This window comes from Marmota marmota, unplaced genomic scaffold (assembly GCF_001458135.2).
Source record: "Marmota marmota marmota unplaced genomic scaffold, marMar, whole genome shotgun sequence".
Classification (NCBI taxonomy): Eukaryota; Metazoa; Chordata; class Mammalia; order Rodentia; family Sciuridae; genus Marmota; species Marmota marmota.
The window spans coordinates 24,706,336-24,724,481 of NW_026000142.1; the positions used below are offsets into that span (position 1 = coordinate 24,706,336).

At 44.9% G+C, this 18,146-nt stretch overlaps 1 protein-coding gene across 13 annotated transcripts in view; it reads left to right on the top strand.

The window, feature by feature from the left end:
- Atxn7l1 (ataxin 7 like 1) overlaps positions 1–18,146 on the top strand; it is a 234,968-nt gene that overhangs the window by 106,608 nt on the left and 110,214 nt on the right. The window lies entirely within an intron of this gene.

Consider the following 18,146-nt stretch of genomic DNA (forward strand, 5'->3'; position numbering starts at 1 on the left):
TAACTAGATTAACTCTCCCTCATGTGTTGAAAACAAATATTGATTGTATGAATATGTGTTTAATGTCTGTCTCCCCAACGATGCCACAAGTTCTATGAGAGTAGGGATTCAGAGCATCCCTCAGAGCACAGCACAGCCTCAATAAATATGGGTTGATTGGATCATGGTAATTGGGAACATAGACACTGGTAGAAAAATCATACTTGACCAGTATGTAGGGAGGTACCATTATGAATTCTTAAGAGAATGAAAACCTGAGTTCATGTCCAGACCTTGCCACCCACTGGCTGTACTATTTGAATAAATCACAGATCCTCTTAGAGTCTGTTTCCTCATCTATAAAATGGGGATATTTACAGCCATTTCATGTGGTTATAACAAGAACTTAATGAAATCATATATATAAAAGCATTTCTTAAAGTGTAAAACTAGGCACCAATATACCTTGTTGTTTTTCCCCATACCTAGTACATTGAGTTATTGAACATGCATGGATGGATGGATGGATGGATGGGTAGATGGATAGATGGATGGATGGACATCTTAACAGTTAGAGAGCCAGAACAGTGAGAGGAGGAGTACCCGGCCTGGGGATAGCATGACGGATGCCAACAGAGGAGAGAATTTCAGGAAGAGGGTGGAGGCTTGTTGATCCGCCCCCCAGAGTCACATACATAGAGGGGGCAGGGAGACCGAGGGGACACTCACTCAACAGGGCCAGAAGGAAGTCACTGGTGACTTCAGGGAAATTCCTTCTCAGTCTTTTCATGTTGTCTGTGCTTTCAATGACATGCCTTAATTGTAACTTAATCACTTTACTGATTTTTATCTTTTTGGGGGAAATCAAATTGATTTGCACATACGGCAAAATTGGTGAGAGGACTCCAGCTGCTGCCAGCAGGTGCTGACAAGTGAAGAAGTGAACCTCTGAGCATAAGAAAACACACTGAACATTTATTTTAATAAGGCCTAGAAACCTTCGTTATTTAATAAATTGCCATGGATAATTGGTTTCAGTTTCGAGGGTGGTTTCATCTTTAACTCCCTGTGTTCCGGTAGCAACAGGACTGTGTGTGCACAGGGACTTGTGTAAGACCCTTCTGGGAGCTGTCACGTTTCTATGAGCATTGTTCTTTCTCTCTGGTCACACCCCACTTCCTACCACCACCTACGCACACCTGGGGTAAGTCACATACCTGCATGTGTGCGCACACACACACACATACACACACACACACACACACACACACACACACACTGAGCGTCTAGGAACTCAGGTCTCCTCTCCCTTCTAGGACCTGACCTAGCCAGCCAGTGTATGGGCCCTGGGAGTCAGTGACTGCACACAAGCCCCACACTTACCATCTCCTGATGACTCTTTGAGCAAGAAAGACATCATGAATAAATAAAACCTCTTGGCTATTTGAATACTTATCTTCACCCCTGAACTCCAAATGTGGCTAATAAAATTAAACACTCAGTAGGATAAAAGGTAAGAACAGATAATAGGGGGAAAAATGGCCACTGAATATTTTATTTCCACATAGTAGTTGATGGTGTAGAATATGGATTTACGGGTATCTTAGTTCTTTTTCTGTTGCTGTGACAAAATAACCTGAGGCTGGATACCTTGTAAAGAAAAGAGATTCATTTAGCTCATAGTTTTAGAGGCTGCTGAAAGTCCAAGATTGAATAGCCCCATCTGTTAGGCCTCTGGCTAGGGTTTCCTAAGTGTATCACAACTTACTGGAGGAGCAAAAAGAGAAACAGCCACATGCAGAAGGGGCCAAGCACAGGGGTGGTCTTATTCTACAACAACCTGCTCTCACAAGAACTAACTCCCTCCTTGAGACCAGCATTAATCCCTCCTGAGAGAAGTGACTTCATGACATAATGACCTTGCACCAGGCTCCACCTCTGAAAGGTTCCACTTGCACACTGGGGACCAAGCTTGCAGCACATGATCTTTGGGGGACACACCCAAACCATCTCCAAGCCATAGCCATGGGAAAGGAGACAGTGTTCAAGAGGACTTTTCGATGGGTTGAAGAGAGGGCTTGAAGCCTGGGGCTCCGTGGCTCCCCTTCATCAAGGATGGCTCAAGAAGACGTTGCTGATGCAAATACAGAATCATATATGTCTCCGTCCCAGACCAAGGCCTGTCTTTGACAGCACTGATGTTTAGTCTCATCAGTACAGAGGTTTCCTTTGAACTGATGTATGCAGTTTTTGCCAAGGAAGAACCTTGAGGCCCTGATCCATCTACGAATGGCACAATCCCAGGAAGAACTGGCACTTTCCAAGCTGGGAAGTGTAGGGATGTACAAAATAAAGACCCACACATCCCTCATAGGAATGAGACCCACAGAGGAAGCTGGTGGTCAGCAGCTGGGCCCAGGTAGGGCAGGTTCCTCTCTGACATGGCTAGGGGCAGCTGGAAATGGGACCGCTGATCTGTCCTTCCACTGGTCCACCAAAGGACAAACCACAAAGCTCTGGAGTCCTTCTGTGGTCCAGAAATACAAGGACAAAATCTGCTTCAGCGGAAAGAGCGTGATCATTCAGCACCAGGCTTGGAGCTGGTTCCCAGCTCGGCTACTTTGGCTAGCTCCCTCCCTGTCTGAGCTTAAATCTTCTCATGTGTGGAAAATGAGTATGAGCACGCTTTTTTCAAAAGTGGTATAAGGATTAAACAGCATAATGCATGAAACATGCTTAGACCCAGCCTGGCCCAGCATGGGAAGAGAGCTGAGAGAGGTGCAGAAGCCATAATATATTCATCCTGCTATCTGGGTTCTGGTTTCCCTCCAAGCATCACTGCAGGGACCCAACCCGGCCTGCCCTCCAGAAACTCCATTCCTCTAATAGCTTGGAAGCAGGGATCAGAAATCTCCAGAAGAGAGAAGTCTAGGAGGGACTTGAGGTGGGGCTGGGGGGCCAGGGTAGAGAGGAGCAAAGGACTCTGGGAACCCTGTGATCCAGAGGTGGGGGCTGGAGGAGGCCCCTGAGCCAGCTGGGAGACAGTGCTCAGACAGCAGAGTGACAGTGTCCCGGAGCGCTGGTAGGGGGAATTCCAAGAAACATTATCGAATCTTTCAGAAAGGTAGACTAGGAATGATAACTAGGGAAAAAAAAAAAAAAAAGCTTTTGAATTATATTTGTGATTTTGGTGAAACGGAATTTAAATTAATTTGACTTTGAGAATTTTAAATGCACACATTATAGTAATCGGATATGCCCTAGAGCGTTGTAAAATTCAGGGTTGGAAATCTCTTACCATCGATGTTGTAAGAGCAGGAGCCCAATCTTGCAAGCAAATTTTAAAATTTTCTCCTGCAGCCCAGGAGAGAAATAGTCTGCCTGCCGAATTTGCATTAAGTCCTCTCAATTATGCTTTCCCTCCAGCCCCTTCCTGCCTTTACCTTTTCTCCAATATGAACAGGAAATAGGCCTCGCAAATCTGATTTCTCTCACAAATACAATCCCTGGGAGAGCCAAGGAAAGAAATAAGAATACAGAACCAGCAGGTGGTCATTTATGCTCTCCGCCTAATTTCATTTTTTTTAAATACATCTTTATTTTATTTATTTATTTCTATGAGGTGCTGAGTATCAAACCCAGTGCCTCACACATGCAAGGCAAGCACTCTACCGCTGAGCCCCAGCTCCATCCACCTAATTTCCTTTATTCCCCTCTGATGTTTTCATTTTGAAGATGTCAGTAGCCTATTGAATTTTAAAAGTCTTTTGAGTCTCTCTCTTTTTTTTTTCTATCATATTCCTCTGTTTTGGAGCTTTCTTTCCCCCTCTGAAAATTAAAATAGACCCCGCACACATTTAATGTATTTAAAAGTTCCCATCTCCTAATATGATACAAGTCATTTCTTTTGTCCATTGTGTGAATGTGATGGCTCTGAAGCATAAAATTTAGGACCCTGGACTTATGGGGAGTGTTTGGAGGCCACTCTTAAGTGGATTGCCTCTTTATTAACTCAATATTTGATAAGGCCTTTTGAAAATGCTAATAATTGTGTTCATGAGCCTGCCTGCCAAGACTGGAGAAAGAAAAAATGTTAAAGCTTCCTTTTCTCGCTCCAAACCATAAGTAAATGGCCTGATTCAATCTTCCTTTGTCTATAATTTATATTTATTACGTTGGGTGAGTCTGGTTAGTGGTTCAGATTCCTTAGGTTTTCGCTCCATCCAGCCTCCTATTATGTAATTTTCTTTGATAAAACCTAATATATAACCCTGGACCCTGGAGCATAACATCATGCCAAACCCCAATCCAAACGTGCTTTCTACTAAAGCAAACCATATAGGAAGACATTAAGGAGAAGCATTCCCTGGTCACTTCCAATTGCAAACATATATATACATAGATATTGTCACAAATCACTAGTTCCACGGAGAATTCCCCGACCGCTCTTTCTGCCTTGTCATCTCTGTTGTGAGGGCCCCCTTTGCCCACACACTGATGAGAAAATGATGGTAATGGGTTGTGCCCTCCTGAAGAGCATGGCTGGCAAACGGTGATTTTAAATAAGTGTTATTTGCATTGAAAATGGGTATTTGAGGACTTATTGGCATGCACCAAGAGCAAAATCCAGACTGTGGGAATCTGCAGGCTACACAGCCCTCAACAGATAACTTGAAAGAAAAAGAAATAGATGGGGGGAGGGGGACTCATTGCTTAAAATATGCTTAAAAGACTAGAAAACAGGAAGACTACATGCACACACCTGTAATCTCTGCTACTCAGGAAGTTGAGGCAGAAAGGTTTCAAGTTCAAGACCAGCCTGTACAATTTAGCAAGACCTTGTCTCAAAAAGGGTTGGAAATGTAGTTCAGTGGTAGAGTGCTTGCCTAGCATATGTGAGACCTGAGTTCAATCCCCAATAAGGAAGGAAGGAAGAATGGACTTAAAACTTGTATCTCAGGATATACACCTGGTGTCGTGAATAAACACAGAAGTGAAGACTGAAAACCTGGGAGTCTGGATCCTTTCGGGGAAGGGAGGGGTTGCACATGGGCCAGACTCACATAGGGGCCTGGGGGCGGGGCAGGTTGGCACAGTGCTGTCCCTTGACCAGGGTGGTGGTTACTTCTCCTGCTATTCATTCCCGATGCTTTTGTTTTGTTGGACTATTATCCAACTCTCAATGCATACGCCTAAGCCCAAACTTGTTTGGGAATAAACAGGGACCTCCTCTGGTTTTCTCATCATTCAATTCTCAATTCCTGGAATAGCCCTCCGTATAGAGTAGGTGCTCAATAAACCCTGGGGGGAAGAATAAGCCCACAAATAAAGGACTCTTCTCTTCTGAAGCAAAAGAGAGAGTGTAGAGATCTCCCAAGGTGGGCATTGAGGAAGCATCTCCTCTCACTCCGAAGGCTCCTAGGCACTTCATCTTCCCCCTACCTCCATCCCTGAGTGTTTCCCCATTGGTTTTCTAGAGTGGACCACTTCTGTTTTCTGCCTCCCTGTCCTCTACAAGAAAATCAGTTAACGTGTTGTTCTTGAGAAGTAGCAGCTCTTACACATTTTTTCTACAGGCACAGCACTTTGGGAGCCCTCGAGTATTTTCCCACACATTGTCTAATTTGCACCACACAATAATCCCATGGAGTGTGGAGGAGGCAGTTGAGGCTGCCTTTTGAAGGGCAGGGCTGAAACTAGGACCTACAGCTTGGATCACTAAGTCCAGTATCCTTTTTACTCTACTGTCCTGGTGAAAATGCAAATAAAGGGAGACCCGGATTCAGCCCTTGTTCTCAGAAAGCCTCAAATCTATTTCAGGAGAGTAAGCTGCCATCAATACTAAGCACATCCAATGAGCATAACGTGGCCCTGCCTGAGCCTGTCCCGATTTACTCCACAGAGATGCTGTGAAAGACGCTTGCTGTTGTGGTTTCTTAGAAGGATTCTTTCTGTGCAAACTCAGAGTGTAGAATGGGTGGCTCTGCTGCACTTCAGCTGTCAGCTGTAAGGGGAGGGCGGGGGGAGGAAAAGCATAGACAACAGAAAGCCCAAGTTAATCCCAGAGACCTTGTTTTAATCAATCCTGTCAATCTCGCACTTCAGCAGACCTCATTAGAAATGACCACAGCAAGCCAGGCGCGGTGGCACATGCCTGTAATATCAGTGGCTGTGGGGCTGAGGCAGGAGGATCAAGAGTTCAAAGCCAGCTGCAGCAACTTAGTGAGGCCCTAAGCAACTCAGTGAGACCCTGTCTCTAAATAAAATACGAAAGAGGGCTGGGGATGTGGCTCAGTGGTTAAGTGCCCCTGAATTTAATCCCCAGCACCAAAAAAGAAATGACCACAGCATAGATAGGGAAAAGAAAACAGAGGGCCTAATAACCGGTCATGTCTCGAGCTTGACTTACACCAGTGTTGTCTGTAACAGTAGAACTCGTCTTTGCCATAGAGGCCAGAGCTTTTAGACTCTCTTCCCCTCATACCATTTCACACCTGTTCTCTTTGTTATGTTCTCAACGGCCCTGGGCAGGAGCTAGGACTGACTGGGGCTTAGAAAAGTATGTGACTTGCCCAAGGCCCACGGCTAGTTAGTTGCTGCCCTGTAACTAGAACCAGAGCTCTTCCCAGCCCCCAGCTTGCTTTACCTACGATGGCCCCGCACTGGCTTCTCTTCCAGCCATCTTTAAGGACTCAGCAGTGGCAGCTCAGCCACCTGCAAGCCTGCAGCTCCCGCCAACTCTGTTGCTCATATCACAGTGGTTAAGTGTTCGCTGACCACTTTGCTGTGTGTAATCACTTAATTAGTTTGTGCCTAGGAGGAAGAGATGCTTTATTTAGAAGCTTAATAGTGAAAACGTCCGAGTCTTCAGTTCGCCATGCGCTTGATGGCATGAGGGTGATCGCAGCCTCTCTGCCTGTGCTCCTAATCCACTTAGCACCAGGATAACCAGGGATGGCTTCATTCAAAGTGCAGCCACTGTGCTGAGGACGGCAGGAGGGTTGTGGCTGTGTTAGCGACAGATGGAAGAAGGCAGGATAACAAGGAAAACAACGTTAGGACTTAGAAAAAAAAGTAATCAGGCCTTTTTATGATCTTTGGGGCAAAAGAGAAGTTAGAATTTATTTTCTCAGGACCCAGGTTGGGTCAGTATTGAGGTTCACATCCATTGTCAGCTGACAGCCAATGCTTCTCAGCCTTGATGGCACATTACAGCAACCTGGGAAGCCAAGTGCCACATGTGGTCCCAGTGCCACATGTGGTCCCGCCTGAGACCCAGTGGTCGGATGGTGCTATGGTGGCTTTGTGAGGGTTCCACCCAGCTTGGCTGACTCCATTTCCCAGAATTCCCTGTCCTGAAGGTTGCTCGTTGGGGTGGACTACAAAGGAGGTTCTCAGGAGATTTAGAGGATGGAGAGAAGCAGCAAACATTTCGCAACACATGGTCTGTCACTTAGCTGCCAGCTGGGCCTGCTACTGCTCCACCTTCTGGTTCTCCTTTAGCTTCAACTCCTAGCCAGGTGTATGTGTTTAACCCCATGGTGAAAAGCCCTGGCTTTCACAGGACGTCCATGCCATCAAGGTCAAAGGCAGCAAAGAGTGAGAGGTCTAGGTCCCTCCTCAGGGGGTTCCACAAGGCTCCAGTCTGCCTCACTTTGCATTTTTCCCCTCCCCGCCTGCCCGCCCTGTGGACTTCACACTTGAGCATCAGCCACCAAAGCTTATAAAGCCCACTTAACCAGCTCTTATTACCGAGAAAGGCCAAATGCCTATGACAAGTCCATGCATACACAGATATATCTCTGTGTCTGCATCCTGCCTGGCAGTTCTGTTTCTTCAGTTCAATCCTGACTGATTAGTGATGTACAACTGTGGGTTGTCTAAGGATTGTTTTTATCCTCAGGTGGAAGCCCAAGTGTCTCTGATCTGACAGCTCACTGTCTCCATCCCCACCTCCCCAGGTGACACCTGTGGTAGATCAGTAGTCTTCAAGTTGTGCAAAGGAAACCCCAGAGTGAATCTTTTTTTTTTCTGGTACCAGGGATTGAACCCACAGGCCCTCAATCACTGAGCAATATCCCCAGCCCTTTTTTTGTATTTTATTTAGAGACAGGGTCTCACTGAGTTGCTTAGGGCCTCACTAAGTTGCTGAGGCTGGCTTTGAACTCATGATCTTCCTGCCTCAGCCTCCAGCTGCTGGGATTACAGGTGTGCACCACTGCATGAATCTTAACAATGCAAATTCCCTGGTCTTTATCTCAGATCCAGGAATCAGAATCTCAAATGACTAAATCCCAAAGTAAGGATTTGTGAAAGCTCCCCTCACTTCAGCCTTTCAGTTTTGTTTGTGAAATGTCATCAGGTGGCGTTCGTGTGACTAGTGTCTTCTCCTATATGCATATTACAACTCAGGAAAAGCATCTAACACCCTCACCTCCTACTTTCCCTTGTCACATGTATTCCAGCAAGAGGCCACAGTCAGGAGCCACTGGACTAGATGACTCCTTGCACCATTCTTGGCAAAATACAGAGAAGGGAAATAGAAAAATGTTCAGCGATTGAGGAGTAGTTAAGTCAAGATACGTTCATGACCCCAATTACACAATGTTATGCAGTTACTACAACATTAAGAAGGATGTGACACAGGAGACAGCCAGTCAACTGAAGTGACAGGAGCAGGTAGCAAGATGAGAGGAGCCACTGTGGAAGACCACAGATCATAGGAGGCCTGGATGCTAAACTGAGGAATAAGAAAAGCCACTTGCCAAGCCAGGGCTCTCTTCTGAGCTGAAAGAATCTTACAGGTTTTCAAAAGAGTGATTGATAAAAGTGTTGTCTTAGGGCTGGGGATGTAGCTCAGTTGGTAGAGTGCTTGTCTCGCATGTACAAAGGCCCTGGGTTCAATCCCCAGCACCACAAAAAAAAAAAAAAAGTCATCTTAAAAAGTGCAATCAAAAATATGAAATTATGATATCTATCATCTTTAACTGTTCACAAAGTACATTGTTTGAAATGCTTCTGGGTTAACAACAGCCCTTTGGGCTAGAAATGGGAACTTAAGCTTCCTTTGGGGTTAAAAAGCACTTTCTAAAGTGTCTGTGGTCTATACACACTGTTCTGACTGCTGTTTAAGTGAGAGGAGGAGGAAAAGCAAGGCCCCCACTTCTCCTGTCTTGAAGGCCTACTAGGCTCCCCTGGGAACAGCTGTTATAGGTGCATGAAGGTTTTCTACTCAAGTGCTGGGGGAAACCTCATGGGCTGGTCCATCTTCTAGAACTCAGCCAACAGTGGCTCTCAACAGGGGACCTGGGGAGGAGGTGGCAGGGGTGACAGCACACAATTGGACTGGATTACAGTTGTCTCGGGGTTTATTTAAAAAAAAAAAAAATGCAGGCCTTACCCATACCTGCCAGAAAAGAAAAGTCCTTCACATGATTAAATCCACCAGCCTAAATGGGGCTTCCTCTCTTCCTTAATATCCAGAGATGGAGTTTTCACAACTTCTCCTAATGCCTTTCTTCTGAATGTGACAACTGTGGACTTCTCTGTCCCCCGCCCTCACCCCGCCAATGCCAACTTCAAAGGGTAGAATTCTTGAGCTTTCAAAATGAAGACAGAACAGGCATAAAAACATTGTTTAAGAAACCCAAACCACAGGTATCATCCAACTTCTTTTGAAAGTTTCTCTTTCTCACTTACTTGCAGCCTGATGGTTTACCCTTCCTTACTCTTCTGCACTGTGATTATCTTTTTTTTTTTTTAAGTTTTCTAGTACTTTGCATCTTTCCCCCACGAATTTTATATTGGTGCATTGTAGTTGTACATAATGATAGGATTTGTTGTTACATATTCATATATGTACACTATTAATTGATGCAACAAAAAAAACTATAATAGGGATACAGTGCAGTGTTTTGAAACACGTGTACATTGTGTAATCAGGTTAACATATCTCTGTCTTCAAACATTTATCACTTTTGTATGGCAAAAACATTAAAATATCTTTCTTCTAGCTTTCTGAGATATACAGTACACAATTACTATTTGCTGTCACCCTTCTGTGCAGTAGAAGCACAGTAGAAAATCTTACTCCTACCTAACTGAATCTTGGGATCCGTTAATTGGCCTCTCCCCATCCCTCCCTCCTCCTGCTCCCCTTGCTCCCAGCCTCTGGTAACCATCATTCCAGACTCTCAACTTTCATGAAATCAGCTTTTTTAGATTCCATGTGTGAGATCATGTAGTATTTTTCTTTCTGTACCTGGCTTATTTCATTTAACATAATGATCTCCAGTTCCAACCAGGTTGTCCCAAATGACAGAATCTTTTTATGCCATTCTTTTTATGGCAGAAGAGAATTCCATTGTGTACATGTACCATATTTTCCTTATACATGCATAGGTTGAGAGACACTTAGGTAGTTTCCATTTCCTGTCTGTTGTAAACAGTGCTGCAATAAACATGGGAATGCAGGTGTATTTTCAACATACTGATTTCATTTCCTTTGGAGATTTATATGCTGAGGAGAGGAATCGCTGGATCACATGGTAGTTCTAGGTTTAGTTCTTTGAGAAACCTCCGAGCTTCTTTCCCTAATGACTGTACTAATTTATCTTCCCACCCACAGTGTTCGAGGGCTCCTTTTCTCCACACCCTCGCCAGCACTTGTTTTCTCTAGTCTTTTTGATAATAGCCGTTCTTAATGGGGTGAGAATGATATCTCATTGTGGTTTTGATATGCATTTCTCTTATGACTAATGATGTGACCATTTTTTCATGTACCCTAAACTATTTGGGGACTATCTAGAGAGAATTCTTTGATCCTGCAGGGAATTCCTCTGGAACCCAAAACACATGTGCAGACAATTCAAACTGATCTTAACATTAGTCTCAGTCTAACAGTCAGCAAGACAAATCTAACATGGAAAATAATAATGTGCAACATTCCAAAGTTAGAGGCAATTCCCTAGGCCTCCATGCCATTTCCTTCCTTTCCTTTATGCATATAATTTGAGAATTGATGCCCAAACGTTGTCTCCCCCTCCCTTCCCACTGCCCCCCCCCACACACACACACACACGCCCGCCAACACTGGACCTTTTCCCAAACACGCTAAAAGCTCTTGTCTTTTATGATTTTTTCTTGCCAGGCAAAGAGAGTGTGCTCTAATTAGTCTTCCCTGCTGGCTCCTAAAACCACCTGTCATTGATCTTGAGGGTGGAGCTGGCTCTGGGACACGAGGCAGCCCTCTCCATGCCTGGCTCTTGAGAGTCATTTTTGCTCAGCTCATAAGTAGCAGCTTCCAGAGTGCTTTACTTGGCCAATAAAATAGTTCACAGATCCAGGTGCAGTGATGCACACTGGTAATCCCAGCAACTTGGGAGGCTGAGGCAGGAGGATCATAAGTTTAAGGCCAGCTTCAGCAACTTAGCAAGGCCTAAGCAACTTAATGAGACCGTGTCTTACAATATTTAAAAAAATGTTTCAAGAAGAAAGAAAAGAAAAAGTGCTGGGGATATAGTTCAGTGATAAAGTGCCTCTGGGTTCAATCTCCAGTAACTCATCCATCCCGCCACCCCCACAAAAAAAAAAAAAAAGGTTAGTAGAGACACAAAAGGTAAAATCTGAAAATCCAGGCTTGAGTTGGATACCTCTAGAATAGGAGGGTGAACCTCAACTTCCTGGCTCAGTCATACCCAGGCTCATACCCAGGAGAGCACACGGTTGGGTCACTGTTGGGCCAGAAGATTTCTGCCACATCAGTGCTATGGCCACGTGGATCTCAGAAAGAGTAGCATAGGACCTATCCGTTTGTGTGATCCAACAGCAACATCTAATCAAACAAAACTGTAGAATGCTAGAGCTAGACAAAGACCGCTAATATGACCAGACCCAATCTCCTCACCCCCTGACGACAGTAGAGGAGCATGAGGCCACTGAGGTCAGGCAGTGACTTGCCCAGAGTCCCACAGGTAGAGAGGGAGTTGGAACCATCCCCCAGGCCTCCAAAGGCCAGCATTCTGCTGTTGCTCTCTGACCCTTCTTGCAAACGCTAACTAAGACTGCTTCAAATATGGCTTTTCAACATCAGGATTATGAACGTCCCCAACATTAACAGGTCCAACAGAGAGAGTTACAAGGCCCTCAAACCTGATTTGCCTGGACTAGTCATGGCTCCCACCCAAGCCAGGCTTTGGGTTAGATGGAAAGGTGTTTGTATATTTGAAATTTATTGAATAGGTAATATACTCACAGACTACAAAATTTAAAAGTTTCTAAAAGCAAATACAGTAAAATGTCTCTCTTATCCCTGCCTCCATTCACCCATTCACCCTCCCAGAAATCCTGAAAGAGATGTGTAGACCAGTTGGCTCTCCCTGTACTCAAGTCTTGTATTTATGAATTCAATCAAGTGCAGTTTAGAATTATTATTTTAATTGTGTCTTCAGAAAAAAGCAGGGAGTGGGTTGCTGAGGGTATACCTTGGTGGTGTGCACTACCCTAGCATGTGCAAGGCCCTGGGTTTAATCCCCAGCATAAAAAAAGAGAAAAAATATATACAATATAGTGTAACAACTATTTACATAGTATTTACATTGTATTAGGTATTATAGTAACCTATAGATTATTTAAGAATACAAGAGAATACACATATGTTATATTAAAATATTACCCTTTTTATATAAATAACTTGTGCATCCTCTGATCTTGATGTCTTCTGGGATCCTGGAACCGGTCTCCACATTGGTTAAGCAATGACTGGATTTATTTATTTATTTATTTATTTTCTTTTGGTACCAGGGATTGAACTCAGGGGCATTTGACCACTGAGCCACATCCCTGGCCCTATTTTGTATATTATTTAGAGACAGGGTCTCACTGAGTTGCTTAGCACCTCGCTTTTGCTGAGGCTGGCTTTGAACTCGAGATGCTCCTGGCTAAGCCTCTCTAGCCGCTAGGATTACAGGCATGTGCCACCATGCCTGGCTCTTTTTTTTTTTTAAATAAATTTTTGTATTATATATAGTTATGCTTTTTTGACAACAATGCATGCATTCATTAATTTAACAATTATATCTTGAGCTTCTATTTTAGTCCAAATATGGCTGGGCTCAGAGGAAACCATGCAGATTCCCTGTCTAGGAGCTTCATAGGGGTGCAGATGATAAACCAAGGAATGCAAATGTCAAGTGAAGAAAAGGCAGTACTTTTCCATAAGATAGTCAGGTGAGGCTGCAGAGTGTGGTTAGTGAGTGGGCCTGTGCACTCTTGGCCAGAGCAGAGACAACAGCAGGGGAAAGACCCTGACTCCAGGGCATCCCAGGCCCATCCTCCTGGGGCAACAAGGGGTGAGGTGCCTGGAGTGTTCAAAAGGGAAGAGTGGTGAGAAAAGGGGTCGACCCCGCCAGGGAGAGACCCAAGCAGGTAAACCTTTGTAAGGATTTAAATTTTATTCTAAGTGACACAGAAGCCCTGGGACGTTTCTGAGCCAGGAAGGAATAGTCTGACTACAGTTGCTGGTTAGGTATGCAGTGTAGACCGGGGAGGATGGACTAGGACACCTGAGAGGTGCTTAGTGAAGACCAGACAAGAAGCAATGGAGACTTGCATGGAGCTGGTGATGCTGCCTCCGAGGAAGAGCAGATTCCAGACAGGACTGGGAGGCAGGGCCCAAAGACCTGCTGATGGTTTGGATTCGAGGAGTGCCAGAACAGCAGGAAGCCAGGATAATCCTTAGCAAACGGTATTGCTGACTGTGCCCAAGATAAGAAAAAGCAGGGTCCGGGAGAAATCCAGCGCTTGGTTTTGACATATTCTGTTAGAGGCATTGATTCAGTGATCAAGAGTCAGCAGTTGATTATAGAATTGTGGAGTTCAGGCAGAGGTCAGGGTTGGAGAGACAAATATGAGACTATTTAGCATATAGGTGTTACTTAGAGCTGTGAGAACAGATGGGATGAGAACAGCTTCCTGACATTTTTCATATTATCGCCCAGACTGGAGTCAACAGCCTGCACTGCCTCCCAAAGACAGAGGGGATCCATATCCTATCACATCTGTCACTCCTTTGCAGGCTGATGGGTCGCACAGCGGTGCCGTGTGAAGCAGAGAAAGAGCACCTAGATCCCAGGGCCAGCCCAGGTGCCACTCAGGGAGGTGGTGGCAGCCATAGGCTCCTCTGGGCCTGGTTGCATCTCCTGGAAGTCTCCAATTAGGTGGTTTCAGAGGAGCCCCATTGTAATGTTACTTGCCTATAAATCAAGTGGCATGGGAAACACAAAAGGGGTTCTTATACACAGCCCATATTAAAAACCCCAAGCCTGAGCATGAAGGGAAAAGGAAAGAACATGATGAATTGTGGAGTGTTTTTCTAAGGGCCACAAAGGTAATTTCATATTTACAGAAAACACTGCCTGCCCCCTGTATAATATGTGCATATATATAATATATACACACACATATATGTATTTTATATTTTTGTGGGTTTTTTTCAAGAAAGTCTAAATTGTGTCTTATTTTTTTATTTTATATTTTTGTATATATTTTTCTGAACTGTTTGAGAATAAGTTTCCAATGTTATGCCCTATTACTACTTAATATATCAGTATATACTTTCTAAAAATAAAGACATCCTCTTACCATAGGACAGTTAGGAAAATCAGGAAACTGACACCATTAATATGACCTTATTCAAATTTTGCCCATCGTCCTTTATAGAAAAAGAACGGTTTAAGTACAGAATGTACGTTGTGTTGAGCTATGGCTCTTCAGTCTCCTTTGCTGTTCGTGGCTTTAACACTTTTGAAGATTACAGGCCACATGTTCTGTAAAATGACCTTGATTCAGTTTGCATGACATTGCCTTGTGATTAGATTCAGATTGCACATTTGAGGATGGAAGGCTTTTTAAAGGGGTAGGATCTAAGGTTGGGAAGATAGGACTGATGCAAAGGAAGTCCAGGCAATACTGCTAAAGGAAGCAGAAAGCCCTCTTGGTGGGAACCAGGCAGCTCATAAACCTGAATGGGAATGAAAACAGACCAGTCCCCTGGGACCGATCCCGTGCATCTAAATACATTCTGAGCTAACACTTGGGCAGGAGAGGGGACCCTCTTCCCAGTGGATTCCTTTTTCCCACGTTATTGTGTCCATGTTTGACAGTTCATTGCTCCTGGGCAGAGCCTGCATGGGCTGTGCTCTTTGTCTATGTCCTCACACTTGGTCCTTCAGTGACCTGAGAGGAGACCACATTTCTCTTGCTTTACAAAGGGGAGAACAGGCCTGGGAAGCACAGCCATCCCGGGGAGGAGCGGGGACTGAAGCAGGCCTCAGCCTCCGCTCTCTTGCTCTTTCCACCCGCTGTGCTGTTTCAAACCCATTAAGGGGTTTCCTCTGCAATCAGCCCTCGCTTTGCTTTGCTCAAAACAAGACTTGAATAAAGACGCCAGCTCTATTTTCCACTCATGTCAGTGATTGATACTTGATTAATGTTCGGGATTGCTGTCATCGAGAGCATAATTTTCACAGATGCAAAGACCAATTTTGTTGTTACTGAAACGGAAAGATCTATTTCCTCATAAGTTAGCAAGCAGATTTGGAGGGAGTCAGGAACCACCAGGGCGTCTCGCCGGAGGATCCTGAAAGGAAGCTGAGTCCCCTTTGGCACTGCTAGCATCAACATCTGGTGGGTCCAGAGGCCCAAGTATCAGAATGTGGTCACTGCCTGGCCACTGTGCAACAGCTGTGTGATGTTGGCACAGCTACAGCCCCTCGGGGACACTTGGGACCTTGGAGAATGCACTACTTCCTTGGTGATCCCAGAGGTGATGATCAGAGTAGCCTGCCCTACCAACAATTCACGCCAAGAAGGTTTCTTTTGTCAGAACTGTTGAGCAAGGCAGCAGCCTCTCCATGTCCCTCATTCAGCTGCAACAGAAGGAACACGGGCTTCAAACCCAACTTTGTGCAGTGTTCTACCTGACCTTAAGTCACTGGCAACAGGAACAATAATGCTGAGCGCCTGGCCCAGTTCTTAGCTCAGGCAGGCAATCATTTTCAGATTTTCCTCTTCTTCCTTTATTTTCTGTCTGTTCTCCTCCTCCATGTGGCTCCTCCTCTCTCCTTCGCTTTCTCTCAGGGAAATGGAAATTTTTATTTTATACCAAGATACAAGTCACATACAGAAGCTCCCACTCATCTCTGACCAGGAAAAGTAAAAGACCCTTCAAAATTCTAGTGTGGAAAGCAAGGAGCTTGATCTGAGGAGGTTTGGCTATCCCCAAAAGCCATTCACTTCATAATTTCAGCTGGGAAGGTAAGGACTAGAAGTCAAGGTGGGCATAAGTGTATTGAGAAGGAAGGAGGAAGTAGCTGGACACCAGAAGATACCCACTAGGTGCAGCTGTAGGATCACCAGCCTGTGGCCTGTGTGTAGAAGAGACCAGATTGTGCCTTTGTGAATGTAAATGGGAAGGGAGGGGCGGGGTTTACCCAGTCCAAATTAAAATCGCTTCCCTGGAAGTGTGAATATGGAAAAAATAATAGTCTGAGAAATGGGTTAATCATGTAAGTGTTTGAAACAGTGCCCACCCCAGGGCGCCCTCATCAGGCAGTTGTCATTTTTTGGCGCATTCTAGAGCTAAATTTTATCTGGGTCCACATCCTACCTCCTACATTTCTGGTCATGCAGCCTTGGGAAAGTTTCTTTACCTCTCTGTGCCTCCATTTTCTCCCCTCTACAATGGGACACAAGCATAGAACCTACGTGAGAAGGTAGTGAAGATTAAATGAATTCACTTAGGAAAGTGCCTGGCATGCATTAAGCACCAGGAAGGGTTACCTCCTACCACAGAGAGGAGCAGATCAACGTGAAAATTGCCACTGGTTTTGCTCCAATGCAGGTATGTTCAAGAACATCAATAAAGAAGCTGATATTCTTGAAATCAGATCACAAGCAGTATTTTAAGGCCAAGTCCCTGCAGTAATGTCGAGAATCTCCACTGTGGGTCAGGAGCCACACATGGAACACAATACCCTTGCTCCTCTGATGTTCTAGCTTTTTGAAGGAGACATTTGGGTCTTTGCCTTGATAGAGGACAATGTGTCCTTTGAGCAAGGATGTGACACTCACTGTATAACTTTGCCTAGGGTACCATAACAAAGTGTCACAATCAGGATATCTTAAAAAGAAATTTGTCTCTTGGTTCTAGAAGTTAGAAGTCCAAGATTAAGGTGTCAGCAGGGTTGGTGCCTTCGGAGGCTGGGGTGAGAATCTGTTGCCTGCTCTCTTAGCTTCTGGAGGTTGCTGGCCACCTTGGTACTCTTTAGTGCTACATCATCCCGATCTCTACCTTCATCTTCCACATGGGGTTATCCTGGTATGTCTGCCTCTGTTCAAACTTCTCTTTTATAAGGACACAGTCACATTAGATTAAGGCCCACCCTGATGACTGTCTTCATTTGATCATCTGCAAAGACCCTATTTCTGAGAAAAGTCATATCCACAGATACTGGAGGTTAGGACTTCAACATCTTTTGAGGAGGGTGCTCAATCCCTAACACCCACGTCCCTCAACCCCTCATTCTCAACTGCTGAAACCTCCTTCCAGCTAGCCATCCCTCAGCCTCTTCCCCTCTCCTCAGTCCTCTTCCACGGGGGATGAAAAGTCGTTCTCTGACTGCACCTTCACCACAGAGGTGAAACAGCATTGGTGACCCACTTCATAACTGATCTTTGATCAAAAAGGAAGATCAAACTCAAATGGGTTGACCTCAAACACGACCAGCAACATGTTGAGAAGCTCCCAGGGAGTAGATGTGACATGTGACCTGGCTTTTGAGAAAAGAAAATTAAGGGTGTATTTTGTGCAAGGATCTCTGCAGACCCAAAGCTCTAACTGAAGTTCAGTTTGAGAAGGAAGGAAGTGGCCATTTAGGGTCCAGATGGATGCAAATTAGTCCTACACACATGACCTTCCTTGGGCTTTGTTCCTGTGCCCAGAGGACGCCCCACAGTGTGGAAGAATTAACATCTGGAGCTGAGTATCCTCATCATTGTCCCTCTCTGCTGCTTCCCCGGCTCTGAGGGCTTATAGTGTTCTTTTTGGTCCACTGAGGAAGAATTTGCAGTGGAACAGCGTTTGACTGAGCAGCTGATGGGTATACATA